This window comes from Lichenostomus cassidix, unplaced genomic scaffold (genome assembly GCF_008360975.1).
Source record: "Lichenostomus cassidix isolate B80296 unplaced genomic scaffold, HeHo_3.0 HiC_scaffold_522, whole genome shotgun sequence".
Classification (NCBI taxonomy): Eukaryota; Metazoa; Chordata; class Aves; order Passeriformes; family Meliphagidae; genus Lichenostomus; species Lichenostomus cassidix.
The window spans coordinates 4185-18610 of record NW_028147845.1 but is presented as its reverse complement, the minus strand read 5'-3'; positions in this window follow the sequence as shown (position 1 = coordinate 18610).

Genomic DNA, 14426 nt, shown 5'->3' with positions numbered 1-14426 from the left:
GGGATGGGTTTGGGGGGACACTGGGATGGGTTTGGGATGGACACTGGGATGGGTTTGGGATGGACACTGGGATGGGTTTGGGGGGACACTGGGATGGGTTTGGGATGGACACTGGGATGGGTTTGGGATGGACACTGGGATGGGTTTGGGATGGACACTGGGATGGGTTTGGGGGGACACTGGGATAGGTGTGGGATGGACATTGGGATAGGTGTGGGATGGACACTGGGATGGGTTTGGGATGGACATTGGGATGGGTTTGGAATGGACATTGGGATGAGTTTGGGATGGACACTGGGATGGGTTTGGAAGGACAGTGGGATGGGTTTGGGATGGACACTGGGATGGCTAGCAGGGACACTGGGATGGCTAGTAGGGACACTGGGATGGCTAGCAGGGACACTGGGATGGCTAGCAGGGACGCCCCAGGAGGTGTCTGCAGGGACAGCAGGATGTTCCCTCTAGCAGGATGCTATTCCTGCTATTCCCCACTTACCCCGTAGAGGGACAAAGCAGGAAGATGCTCTGGTGACAAAGGGAAGAGCAGCAGCTGAGCTGGGGAACAATCCCAGTCCTCCCCAGCATTTCCCTAAGGCTCGTTTTCAGTGCCCCTCAGCCACCAACTCCAGCTTGGAGTTTGCAGATAATTCTGAGGGATTTTGGGAACTGGAGGGCTTTGGCTTTGCAGGATGACAGTGTCCCCATGCCTGGACAGGGAGCTGCCCAGAGCAAAACTGCATTGATTGATGAAATGATTTATTGATATATTGATATATTGATATATTCTCCACCCTGCTGTGCTCACTGCCCTGGAACCTGCGCTGAGAGTTGTTTGATAACAACATTTTGAATAGTCAGAGGATAATTCCACACAGAGCTGCCTCCCTCCAAGCCTTGGCTTTTGTTTTCAGCTAGAGCCTCTCGACATTTAGCAAACACAAATGACTCCACGGTGTGGGGTTATTTTTTTCCCTAAATTATTCTCATTAACCCTTCCAAAGGCACTGTCCATCACCACTGGATGATCTTTATGGTTCCTTCCAGCCCAAACCATTCCATGATTCCATTATAAACCTGCTGAACACGACCTGCATCAATGTTTTGGTTTTGCTTCTCTCCCTCAGCCTGTGGAAAAGGTTTCTTCCCAAACTATTTGTGATCTGTTGGAATATCAAAGCACTTGTCACAACTCCCAGGTTTTTCCAGAAGCATTAAATTCAGGTGAAGTGCTGCTGATGACAAAGGAATGAACACAATCAAGGGATTATTAAACCAGAGCAGCCCAAACTCTTGCCATTCATTGGAGGTCTCCCCCAGTATTTTCCCTAATGATTTGTCACTTACAGCAGTGATTTTGGGTGGGAGAGGATTAGAAATTGAGGGGGTTTTGGAGCAGGGGAAGGCTGGGTTGGTTTTTGCAGGACTGGCCAAGCCAACACTTCTGGAGGAGATCCTTGCAAGAGGGGCTGAGGAGCCAAATCAGAGAGGAGGAGCCTGACAGCAATCCTGCCCCTTTCCCCACATGGCAAAGGAATTCCTGTGCACCAGGATGTGTGTGAACAGCAGCTGGGTGAGCCAGCAAGGGAGGGAATTGGAATTCAACATCACAGTGCTGAGAAAAATGAGCCCATTTGGGACACTCAGAGCAAGGTCCCGAGCTCCCCATGGGATCTCAGCTGAGAGCAAAGGCAGGACCTGCAGTGAAACCCTGATCCACCCTCTGGGAAATCCTCCTCTCAGGGGTTCTCCTGGCGGCCCTGGAGCTGAGCTGAGGGGAGCAGAGCTGCCCAGAGCCCTGCACGGCTGAAAGGCACCTCAGAAACACGGCAGTGAGCAATGCTCTCCTCCCTCCCCGTGCTCATTAACCTTTCCTGGAGTGCTCTCTCTGCATTCCGCCAGAAGGTCAAAGCCCTTAGCTGATTTTTTCCCGAGGAATGAAGTGTCTGAGCTGCAATCTCGTGGGGAGAAATGCCAGCCAGGAGCACTCAGAGCCTCTCGAGGCTCCCCGAGCAGCCGGAGGGGCTGTGCCCGGGAGGAGACACCAGGGTGATTAACTGCAGGAAATTAATTGGCTAAATGCTCTCTCTCACAGCGTGGCCTCTGCAGAAAGGTGCTTCAGGTGTTGAAACAGAGAGAGAGACTCCCGGCAGCTCCTGGGACAGGGGGGAGCAGGCTGGAGAGGCTCAGGGGTGTGTGACACTCTGTGTCATCAGCCACGCCAAACCCTCTGCCCGGCGAGGCAGGAGGAGGAAGTTTGGCTTTTTTAAGGTGCAGGGAATGGGTTGGGAGCTCAGCCTGAGCTGCTCCTGCTCCTCCTGCCTGCCTTCCCCTTCCTGTGGCTGGGGAGGGAAGAGAGCAAGGGATGGGGATCGAGAAATAAAATCCAAGAGATGGGAATGGAGAGAAGAGGATCAAGAGATGAGGATCAAGAAACGACATCCAAGAGATGGGGATCAAGAAATAGAAAACAAGACATGGGAATGGAGAGAAGAGGATCAAGAGGTGGGGACTGAGAAATAAAATCCAAGAGATGGGGATGAAAAGTTGGGGACCAAGAGATGGGGATGAAAAGTTGGGGACCAAGAGATGGGGATCAGAAGTTGGGGACCAAAAGATGGGGATCAAGAAATAAAAACCAAGAGATGGGAGCTGAGAGAAGAGGACCAAGGGATGAGGACCAGGAGACAGTGGTCAGGACATGGGGATCAAGAAATAAAATCCAAGAGGTGAGGACCAGATGGGGACCAAGAGGTGGGAACTGAGAGATGGGGACAAAGCCACAGGGACCAAGACAAAACCAAGATGACAAATCCAAGCTGACACAACCCAAGGCTCCAGGAGCAGCGCACAGAGAGGTGTCCTGTCCTGTCCTGTCCTGTCCTGTCCCACCCTTTGTCTTTCTGCTGCTCAGAACACAAAGTAGAAGTTGCACCTGTCCTGCTAGAAGTCATTTCCAAACGAGTCACGGGGATTTATGATCCATAATTTTTGGCAAACAGACATGAAATGCTCTTTGTGCAGACAGCAGTGGCAATGAGAGCCATTGCTGCCCTGGCCCAGCCTCCCAGGCTCTGGTTTTAAAAGCTTCTGGGAGGGATTTGCAGTCATTCACTCCAAAGTTATTTTTTTTTCCCCTCACGGTAAAAAATGCAAAAAGGTCAAGGATAATGAAAAAGCAGTGAATTTGGAATTCGGTGGCAGAACAACTCAGCGCTTTTAGCGATTCACTCAAACGGCAGAGGGAAAGCAGTTCCTGCAAGGTTTGAAAGCTTTCCCAGCCTAATGAACTGTGCTGCCTCCTGCAGCTCCTGCCGAGCCCAAATTCCTGCAAAACCTGCATTGCTAGCTGCGGTGGAGCAGCCCCAGCTCCTCCTGCCCCACAGCACAAACCGTGAATGAAGCACCCTCCCTACAGGAAAGGTGGCTCCTTTCATGCTTTCGATGAAAAAAGCTACAAAGCAGAGGGAGGGAAGCCTGGCTCTGCCATCCCAGCCTCAGCCACCCACTGGAAAACGAGGCTGCTGCTGCTCCAGCTGGGCTTGGAGGGTTATTGTCACTCGGGGTTGACATTGAAGGGGCTATCCTGGGGGTTGGCAGGACTAATGTGACCCCAAAGGGGCTGGGAAGGGGACAGGCTGATGTTGTTGCACAGAAATCAGTGTGTGATGTGCCAGCTGTGCTCGGGCTGGGCTGGAAAATCCCACAGAGGGGATGGATGTGCATCAGGAGAGAACAGACTTCCCCCTCTGGAGAGCGAGTGGAGCACAGCTCATCACTGCAGGCAGTTTGGTATCTGGCAGTGGGAAAGAGAGGATGGGGATGATGAGAACTGCAGGGTTTGGCTGTAAGGGGAATTCCTGTGCCTGGAGCCACTCTGCTCTCTCCTCCCTGCCTTCAAACTGGGGCTGCTGGGGTGGCATTGCTGGGGCTCCTGGGGCTGGGCTGGAGCTCCTATCCCTGTCCCTGTCCCTGTCCCTGTCCCTGTCCCTGTTCCAGGGCACTGGCAGGAAAAGGGAATCCCTCTGAGCTGGGCTGGTTTTCCCTGAGTTCAGAGCTCACTGAGTTCAGAGCTCACTGAGCTCAGAGCTCAGCCCCTGCTCTGGCCAGGTTGGTGCAGGGAGGCAGCCAAGCACAAAGTCCCTCCTGCACTCTCCCAGCTCCAGGATGTCTGTGGGAATCAATTCAAGCAAACCCTCGGGATAATTCCAGCAGTGGGGAGTTGTGGAAGCAGCACTGTGGGATTATCTGCACCCCTGAACTCCCTGAGCTCACCCAGCCAAGGGCAGAGCAGCAGGGTGGGTGGGAATCTCTTCTCTCTCATCCCACAGCACGGATTTTCACCCTGCTGAAGGATGAGGATGCTTAATGTGCCCTAAAATATGGATGACAGAAAACTGAGCTTATGAGAGGTGGCAAATCTGCTGATCTCTGCGTTTTTTAGCATGAGCATTTTCTAATAAAAAGGAGCCTTGGAGCTCCTCATGAATTAGGCATCAGCGCTGGCAGCAGGCAGAGCTGAAGGTGCCCCAGCAAAGCCTTTGCTCACACAGAGCTGGGCAGCAGGATTTGCTGAGAATCCTTTCCCAATCAGCCCCAGACCTCTGTGCCACTGCCTCGGCCTGCCTGTTTCCAGGTGGATTATGGACTTTGCTGGCTGCAGGATAAATCCCTGCCTTGCCCCGGAGCTCAGGGAAGGAACACAAACAAGGACTGAGCCCAAACCCAGCCCAGCACAGCTCATTTCCCTGCCCTGCACTGCCCTGCTGCTCAGAGCCAAACTCACAGCCAATTCCTCCTTTCCTGATTCCTCTGCTGATTCCTCTGCTCTCCACACTAAGCCTTGAAAGGAGAATTTTCAATTCCTGATTTTTAATTTCCTTTTTTCTGTCATCATTTGCTCGATTTAAAGGATCCTGTGCTGGCAGCTGCAGCACGGCAGGACTGGGGACACCCAGAGCCCTCCCTGTCCCTTCCCCAGGGATTTGGGGTGCAGGGGGACATAGGTGGCAGTTTTTGGTGGCACCTCAGCACTGCCAGCTGGAGTGTCAGGCTCAGCTTCCTCCTTCCCCTGCTCCTCCTCACTCATGCAAGGATTTCAAAATTATTGAAGATGCTTTTAAAAGAAATGCTTCCCCCTCCCTATTTTTTTTTTCTTTTCTCCAAAGAAGCAAACCCTTCCATGGCAGCTGTGAAATGTGGATTATTTACCTCCAGACTGGGCACGAGGCAGATCCAGCCTTAGATGTAAATGCATATTTAGTCTTTAAGGCATATTTATCCATGTAAATACATCTTTTGGTATACACATTCTTCATAACACAGTTCTGTGGGCTCAGTGGAGTTTTTGGTAGCAGAACATTTGCCATTGTCTATCTCGAACACTTGCTCAGAAAATGTGCAAAAAAAGCAGCTGTCACTGCGATGGGTTTAACACTCCTGGATCTTAAAAACAGCATCAACCCTAAAAAAACCCATTGAAAAGTTTAAAAAAAGCTGTCTGGCTCGGAAGGATCCTGCCAAGCTACAAACCCTGGAGAAGCTGCATTTGTCCCCAAGTTGAGGCATCCTTGAGCTGAGTCTGAGCACAGCAGGAGCAGCTGTGTGACAGCAGTGTCACCTCTCCCTGTGGGGACACAGCACCAGGAGGACCCTACAGAGCAGGGTGGGCAGCAACCCTGATGGAAACACTCAGCTCAGCCTTTTATTCTCCATGTTGGGAAGGTGGGGATGGATGGATGGATGGATGGATGGATGGATGGAGTCAGGTTGGCCCGACAGACACAACGGGGTGGGGAAGGACTTGGGAGAAGCACAGAACAAACCTTCACCCCCAAAGTGCACCCCATGAACGACAGGGATGGAACGAGGTGTCCCTCTGACCCCACACAGGCCCTGGGATGTGGCTGGGGGGTGGTTTGGGAGCACAGATCCCAATCCCAGCTTGCTGCATGGAGCACATTCCCCAGAGCCAGGTTTTGTTTGCCCTGCTCTGCCCAAATTGGGGTTTGGAGCCTCAGAGCAGCTCTGGCCCCACAGCCTCTCCCTGCCCCTCACTGCCCAAATTGGGGTTTGGAGCCCCAGAGCAGCTCTGGCCCCACAGCCCCTCTCTCCCCACCCCTCCCTCCCCAAAACCACCGCTGGCATCCAAGGTGGCTCTCAGTTCTGCTGTCGCTGTGGGGTTTTCCTTTTGGGTTGACAGTGATGACATCCCCAAAATGAGCATCAGCCACAGCACTGGATGTCTCATCCGTGTCACCCAGTGGCTCTCCCTGCTGCGAATGCAAACATTCAACACTTCACTGTATACTCTGCTTTTCATAGTTAATAAAGCTGCTGTTGGTTCTGTTCTGCTGCTGGAAAGATCAGGTTCCAAAAATCAGGAATGCAATGTATCATTGGAATGCAGGATTTGCTCCAGCCCCAGGACAGAACTCTCTCCCAGTTGGACTCATAGGGTTGGGTTATCCATATCCTTATTTCTTATTTTTCCCTTCATAAAACTGCACTGACACAAGACTTCCTGCAGCACCACTGTTTCTAGAGAATGGATTCTACAATAGAGCACTTTAAAGCTGCAATACAAGGGAGTTGGGATATCAGGACTGCCATAAACTCGTCTGAGTGGAGTTTATGCCCTTTCCTCACAGAATGGATTTGGTCATGTTATTCCAGGTTTTAAAAAATGCCACATTTCTGAAAATAGCAACTGCTTGGCACATGGCTGTAAATAAGAGAAATCATACAATCTGTCACTGAACACGTGCAAAGTGACCCAGGACGTTTTATTGCCATCTTTTGGAGTCAACATCTCTCTGTTTCTGCCCTTTCTCAGCAAGCACAGCAGAGCCACTGATCGTTCTGGCTGCACATTGACCTGGGACAATTTAAATTAGAGTTCTCCTTGTTGAAAAAAACGGGATCTCTGTGCTGAGCTTGGGACTGCTGAGTATTCCCAGTGCTCAGCTGGTGCTGCTCACTGCCAAGGCCTGGGGTGAGACTGAAAAATGGCAACTGTAGGATTGGTGTCACCTGCTGGAGCTCGAGCAGGGAGCCTGGGGATGATCACAGTGAGAGTGGTGCTGTCCCACCCAGGATGGGCTTGGGGCACCCTGGGGTAGGGGAAAGTGTCCCTGCCAGGGCAGGGGTGGCACTGCATGGGATGGGAATGGCTTTGAGGTCCCTCCCGAGCCAGCCCAAGCCAGGCTGGGATTCTGTGCTGATGGTTTTGTTCTTCCTGCAGTAAGTTGCTGTTTGTGGGCAGTCAGGAGCTCTTGGGCTCACAGGGGCTCTGGTGTCCCAGGGCTGCAGTGGCCACAGTGACCCCAGCGAGTTACACGGGTGGCAGTTTTCAACGAGGTGTAAACTGTGAGCAACGAGTCACACCAACACCCTCCAGGGGTTAAAGGATAAAATACCTTTATCCACTGTTCCTGAGCTTGGTCCTTCAGGGCTGTCCTGCCCAGGGCTGCAGCAGCAGGAGCAGGGTGGGAGGCTGGCAGGGGACAGCCCTGGTGGCTCTCTGGCATGGCCCTGTGCCCTTCAGGAGTTCCTGGAGCATCCTCGCTGCCACAGGGATATGTGAGACAGAAGATCCTGCTGGATACTCCAGGTGGTTCAAAGCATCCTTTATCATTGCTAAATCAGCCCAACCAGTACAAAATGAAGTGCAAGAAAAATACCAATTCGCGTCGGTTTTGCCAGTAATACAAAAGGGATGATCCTGACATTGGGAATTTGGCTTTAGGGGGACTGTGGGAAACATTCCTACATTCAAAAGGTGCCACAAAACAATGGGAGTTCTGTTTTCTCACGGGAAATGTGGTTTTTACAGAGGTAAAAACTGGTCAGTGGTGGTGGAGGGAGGAACAAAAAGGAGTTGGTGCTACCCTTGGGCTAAACCCTCCCACTGGAGCTGGAGAGGAGCTTTCCTCAGAGCCTGCAGCACCTCTGTCCTCACCGAGGGATTTCTGTGCTCAAAAGGATGCTTCAGCACTTCCCAAAACACATTCCGGACTTGTTGGAGAGGAAGAGGAAAGTCGTGTTTCATGAAGGCACAACCATGCTGAAGTGGCAGGAAGGAGGGGAGAGAACAGAAGCAGTACTGCGCAGTGCAGTTATAGTACAAGGCTCATTCTTGAAACCTGAATATCATGCTAGAAGAAAATCTAGATATGTGTAATATTTTGAAGAAATATTTTGAAGGCAATATTATTTGAATTTTTTTTTTTTTTTACTCAAAAAAAGAACGAATGTTTCTGTGTAAGTGTGGAGAGAATGCTAGCTGAGAAGGGAACTGAATGGTTGTATTGCAGCCTTAAAGAAGCACATTTTTACTGCAATATCCTTTTTTTTTTTTTGTAAACTACGGTCTGTGACTCAGCAGACCATGACTGAATGCTTCTGAAAACTTGTCGATTACAAACATGAAATCACAATTAATATCCTCTAAAAGTAATTTCAGAGTTCTCACGTCTTAAAAAAGGACAATGTGTACTGCTCCACAAGGTAATGCAGCTAATCAAAAAAAGAAAAAAAAAAAAAAAGGAGTCGAATTAAAGTATTTACATAATGAGCAATTCTACAGAAGGCGATCATCCCCGTGTAAGCACTGATTATATCCCACGCTGCTTTTAACAAACTCTACCAGATTGGATCCAGCCATCAGCACTTCCAGAGAATCCTTGAAAAGCCTTTTATGGGTCTTTACATTTAGTGCAGAATGATGTTCTTCAGGTAGAATATGCTGCTGAGGGAGGAGAGCGTCAGGACGAGGGACCAGCAGGAGAAGAGCACCTCGGCGTCGCCGGTGATCCCGTACTGGGCTGTGCTGGGAGCTGCAAGACAACGACAGGGTCATGCCAATTCCCACTCCCAGCCCCCAGTTTCTCAGTTTACACTCATTATTCCGTGCTGACTCGCAGAAATATTTCCCTGGAAAGCAGGGGAAGTGCTGAGAGAGCAGCCCAGCCCTGCTGCCACCCCGCCCTGGGGAGAGCCCTGCTTGGGTTTAAGGCAAGCGTTTAAAAAGAGGAGTGCTTCGTTCCAAACCAGCTGAATAATTGATTCATTTTCAAGTTACTGAGCATTAGGATCTGCAGTGCAATCAATGAGAAGGGACTGGATTAAGCTCCCTTGAAAAACAGCTCATTTTCTGCCTAACTCCAGCAGCCAAAGTTTGACAGTTGTGCTAACTAAAGACATTAATACTGATTTTGAAGAAATTGTATTTATTTGTTTACCACCGAGTCTTTCTCAAATTCCTGGCTGGATACACAGCAAGTGCAAAGAGAGGGGAAATACAAGAAATCAGTGTTGGGAAGCAAGGGAGGAGTTCATCCCTGGGATGAGCTGGGGCAGGAATGTCCCAGCTGTGGCACTGGGATGGAGCTGGCAGAACCCCTGCCCTTGGCAGAATGAGGGGAATGGCCTTAAGATGGATGAGTGTAGATTTAGATGGGATTTCGGGGAGAAATTCTCCCCTGGGAGGGTTTGAGGCCCTGGAATGGAATTCCCAGAGAAGCTGTGGCTGCTCCTGGATCCCTGGAATGTCCAAGGGCAGGTTGGACAGGGATTGGAGCAGCCTGGGACAGTGGGAGGTGTCCCTGCCATGGCAGGGGTGGCACTGGATGGGCTTTGAGGTCCTTCCAATCCAACCCAACCCAACCCAACCCAACCCAACCCAACCCACTCCAGGATTCCATGACCCCCTCAGGTTTGGTCCTGCAGAGCCACAGGCAGCAGGAAGGACGAGGAGCTCTTCCCTCCCTCTGCACCCAATCCTGTTTGCTCTCCCAGCAATGAACCTCCCGAATTCCAAGCCTTGTTCAGCCCAAACCCTGGAACACAAACATCCCTTTTCCTCCTGCCCAGAGCCCTGCAGCTCCATTTTCAGTGCCTGACGTTTTCTTTGGCGCAGAGAATGTGACAAAACCCGAAACCCTTTGCTTTCCCCCCGTGCAGAAAGGTTCAGGTAATAAACCCCAAACAAAACAAGATTCAGCTTGCTTGTGAAGCTCAGTTTAGCGACTGATGACTGTGACTAACTGCAGGCCAGGGCTCTTCTCCTCCTCTCATTAAAAAGATACTTTCTGGCTAAGTCAGGATGACAAATCAACCTCTAATTTATCACCAGGCCTGGGCGAGGAAGCTGAAGCATAACACAGGTGCTATTTCATTTTATGGTATGAAAAGAGTTTCCCCAACTTAAAGCTAATTTGAACTGCAGTGGCTGTAAAAGCGAGCGGAAAATTATGTAAATCTGATTTCCTGCAGATGAACCAGCTCTGTCTTTCCAAGGCTTATTAAATCATACCTGGATTGTTTCTGCACAAAGGCATGAGGGGAGTTAATGGGGGAAAAATGCTCTGACTTGGGGAGATAATAGAAAAGAGTTACAGTTCCCAAAGCTGCCTGAGCAGGAGAATTGGATGGGAAAGAAACCTGGAGGAGCAGCAAACCTGGAGAAGTTTAATTACCAATTATGATGTCATATTAGGCCTGCTGGATGACTCACAGCTTAAAATATTGGGCTAGACTCTTAAAAATTCATAAAAATTAATAATCTTCTCCTGCAGACTTTTTTCTTTTCCCCCTTCAGAATGTTGATTAACTTTTCCTGTGGCTCCCTCAATTCTTTGCTGGCCAAGCAAAATGTTGTTCCTCGACATTAATAAAATCCCAGAGATTTGTGCTGAGATACAAACTTTAAAAATAAACACATCTTTAAAATTTAAAGGCTCATAGCATGGTCTGCTCAGTCCTTGCTCTGCTCTGAGTAATTATTTTGGTGAGGACTGAGCAGTCCTTGCTCTCCTGAGCATTTGCTGTGCAAGGCTTTGCAAGGTCACTTTGTTCTCAGATTGGTGATTTTCAAAGCCCTTTTTGATGGTTCTCTGTCAGGCTAAGCCCTCAGTTTAGGGCAAAATGAGAAGGTTTAAATGTTTGAGAAGAGCACAAAGCAGCTTTTCCCCCCACTGAAACCTTCCCATGTCATTGTTTCACACACACACAAGAGCTCCCAGTCTTAATATTTATGCAGGGAGATAATGGTGGAGGAATGTGTGATTAGGCTCTCAATAAAAGCTGGAATGATTTGAGGCTGTGATTACATCTGCAGCCACCCTGGGCATCTCCATCCTCCCCATGCCCACCATGCAGCAGGGCAGGGTTTGGAGCTGATTTTAGTGCTGGGCAGAGCTCTGGGTGCCAAGGAGAGCAGAGCTTGGGCTGCACTGAGCTGTTCTCCTCCCCAGCAGCTCTGGGAACAGTTGGACTCCATGGCCTGGGAGGGATTTTCCAGCCTGAACGATTCCCTGATTTTATGATCTGCTGCTGCAAATTCACTTCAGAGCCCTGGGAGTGATACCTTAAAAGAAAGTGAATTTCCATCCAGAAAAAGATTAAAAAGAGCTCCATGAAGAGCCTGATGTCTGAAATATCAAATGACCCAGGATTTAGATGATGCAGTGAGTTTAAAATGTCAGCTGCAGCCACCAAGGGGTAATAATTTACTTCCATGCTACTGGGAAAGTCAAATTTTCCTCACCCCTCTGGCTAAGGGAGGAGTGGGAACACCACAAGGGGCTGGGAATGAACCCACTGGAGCCCCATGGACTCACAGAGTGACTGGGTTGGAAATTGGGGTTGGAAAGGACCTTAAATATCATGGAAAGAGAATTCCCTGTTGTGGGAATTGACAACTGGCCTGCCTCAGCTCCCAGACACTGACTGTGCTGCAAACAGCAAACAGCTCGTGAGAATCTTAGCATGGATGGAGAAGCAGAAAACAGCTGATGCCTTAATATTTTGGGGTTTTTTTTCCTCTTCATTTGTCTGTAACTTGGTGTAGCTCTGTGCTCTTACAGAGTGCTGAAAACCTCTGTTCCCAACACGTTTAACAAAACAAAGCTCTCTGGATAGAGACTCAAGGACACATTCCTTACTCTAGGGCCTGAAAATAGGGAAACAATGGTGGAAAGGGGGGAGAAGAGCCTGGGGTGATCAATAGCAACACCTGAAGGGGTGATTGGAGAATTAGGGACCAATATGCTAATAGGACAGAATTTATAAAAGGTGAAGAGCTCCTGACCTGAGCCCATTTTGGGAGTTTTCCCTCAAGGGGGACTTTGCTTCCTGAGTGTACCTTGAATGCCTCGAATAAATTTGTCCACTTTTTATGCACCTAATTGTTTTAGCCTCTGTTTTAGCCTCTGTTTTAGCCTCTCTTTTGGGCATCACAAGAAGACAGAAAACCAAGAAGGAATTCCCACCTGTGAGAGGGAGGCTGTTTTTCACCAAAGATGTGTGCTAGGAATAACTGACCAACAGTGCTGTGCAATAACAAGTTAGGAGCCAATGGCCACATGGCACAAATGTTAGAAAATATATGGGAAGTATAAATATATTTATATATATAAATATATAAATATATAAATATATAAATATATAAATATATAAATATATAAATATATAAATATATAAATAGAAAATAAAAAAGTATAAATATATTTATATATATGAATATATAGAAAATATATGGAACGTATAAAAGAGACTTTGCAGCAATAAACTTGGCTTTTCCTGTCCTTTCTGCTCAGCCTGGAGTTGTCTCTGTGTCATTCCCATCTCAAACAGTGACACCCCATAAGGCTGCTCTGGGAGCTCTCCTTCCTTCCTTCCCATTTAGGACTATTGCACCTAATCCCAATGTTCTACACCAGGCAGCACTCGTGGAAAGATTTCAGACCCCCTCAGCACAGATAGGATTATATTCAGACATCTCTGCCGGTGCTGAATAGAAAGGAACAAAGTGATATTATATCGGTAACTCTAATTAGTACAAGAGATTAGGAGAAGTGCTATGCTGGAACACACAAACCAGCATTTCCCAACACCGAGGGCTGCATTAACCAGAAATAATTATAAGCTTTAATGCTGATGCTGTGTAGACAAAAGCACAGACCCCTTTAGGTTGTCTGAATAAGCAAGACTAATTCTGTTAAATGGATTATGCCGGGAGATGTTAATAAGCATTTCATTTGACTGTATTCAGGTTAATCATTTACTATGGGAAAGCCTTAATAAATTGGATTTTTTGGTGCAACACTTAAAACATACAGAGAGGGAAGGAATAAACTAACTCAAGGTCAAAGCAGTAAGGCAAAAAAAAGGAAAAAAGGGATGAAAAAGGCTGGGCTGTCAAATAACGTTCTTTTAAAAGAAAAGATGGGGAGATAATGGGCCTCAGAAGGCTCAGGCGAGGCCTGGGGATAACATCTCTACATTTCGTTCCACTTGAAGCTGGTGGAGGATTTATGGCTGTGGAGGAGAAGGTCGACAGTCTATAAAAGACTCTGTTAGGGAGCAGCAGCGATGGGGAGATAATGCCTGGAGAGCTCTGGAACCAGCTTTGGCCAGGGGGAAGCTTGGCAGGAGCAGAAACTTCCCTCTGTGCCTCCCAGGCCAGCAGGGAGTGGGGAAAACTTGACCTTGGGAGAACAAAACCTCCAAATCTTGTCTGGAAATGAATCAGCGACGAGGAGGATTTGTTTAGTCTTATGCAAATGCAATCATCCTGGAGGCTGAGTGCCCGAGACAGGAAATTCTGGGATGGCAAATTCAGGAGGGAAGTTAAATAGATCAGTCTGAAGGAGGAGGGCCTTTTGAAGTGGGTGCCAGATGGAGCTGTGATTAACCAGAGCTTTGGCCACCAGAATAACGCTTGGGAAATGCTGGGAATTTCAGTGATGGGGAAATGCTTTGGGAGCTGCAGGAGGAGAGGGAACAGCCTCAGGGAGGCTCAGGGGGGATACTGGGGAAATTCCTCCTGGAGAGGGCTGTGCATCCCCAGCAGAGTGCCCAGGGAGGGTGGGAGCTGCAGGGATGAGGATTCTGTCAGGAATAAGGGTGGAATGTGCTGGGGGACTCCACCTTCCTACAGCATCATCTCCATGGGATATCCCAGCCCTGAGCACAGCAGATTTGGCTCAGTCCATCCCTTTACAGCCATGAAATTTGGCTCAGTCCATCCCTGAGCAGCCACAAAATTTAGCTCAGTCCATCCCCTTACAGCCACGAAATTTGGCCCAGTTCACCCCTGAGCAGCCATGAAATTTGGCTCAGTCCATCCCCTTACAGCCATGAAATTTGGCTCAGTCCATCCCCTTACAGCCACGAAATTTGGCCCTGTCCATCCCTGTGCATCCACAAAATTTGGCTCAGTCCATCCCCTTACAGCCACAAAATTTGGCTCAGTCCATCCCCTTACAGCCATGAAATTTGGCCCAGTCCATCCCCAGACAGCCATGAAATTTGGCCCAGTTCATCCCTGAGCAGCCACTGAAAGTTGGCTCAGTCCATCCCTGTGCAGCCCTCCTAGGTCACCTGGCTGCAGCTTTGGGAGTTTTTGGTACAAAGAAAAAAAAATA